Below are 765 nucleotides of genomic sequence, written 5' to 3'. Positions count from 1 at the left end.
GCGCAGAGTACACCGCAATGAGGAAGCGTATACAGAAGACGGACTGTATAAAAGGATCGGGTATTGGTTCAACTGTTGCGACAGTTGGTGGAACGCAGAGTCCCCTGTCGCCCAGCGCTGCATTGCCTCTTTGCTCCTTGCTCAATTTGATTAATAAAATTCAGTAGTTGACTCTTTGATTCTTAGTCCGTCAAATCTATTTATAACATGTATGACCTCTTGCCATTTTATCAGTTGAAATGAAAATCTATCTGCAGACGTGAAAAGCGAAGGATGGATGGTATTACCTATTACAATTCAGCTAAATTGATCGTGATGATTTGAACTGTATTACTTTAAAATGTGTTCAAGTGTCTTAAAAGTCTGACTAAGAGAGGCCTTAAAGCAAGTGATGTAAACTCGTATCTAAAATAAAGTACTTCCAGACGCTATTTTGCACAGTAGATTCGCAATAAGAATCCTTCACTTCGCTTTTGCGGAGCCGTGGGGGACGATGCCAGGTCGGCTCGGTGCTCGAAGAGCGGCATCGTGTGACAGCACCTCGGGAACGGCCCGGAAGGTCGCTGCGCTAACCCCGCGCCCCCGTACGGACACGGCCGGACAGCGCAGGCGGCGCCGCCGCCCGCACGCGAGGGCGGAAGCGGGGCGCCTCAAGGAGATAGGCGAGGCGTGTGCGCATGCGCCCGGCGGCGCGCGTCTGCGGCGAGGCGTGCGCGCTCCCGGGCACACCCCTGTCCGGAAGTGTCCGATCGAGCGTGCGGGACG

The sequence above is a fragment of the Cyrtonyx montezumae genome, unplaced genomic scaffold (genome assembly GCF_038088225.1).
Source record: "Cyrtonyx montezumae isolate F1298 unplaced genomic scaffold, pur_monq_1.0 scaffold_36, whole genome shotgun sequence".
Classification (NCBI taxonomy): domain Eukaryota; kingdom Metazoa; phylum Chordata; class Aves; order Galliformes; family Odontophoridae; genus Cyrtonyx; species Cyrtonyx montezumae.
The sequence above is the reverse complement of the archived record's forward strand: the minus strand, read 5'-3'. Positions refer to the sequence as shown.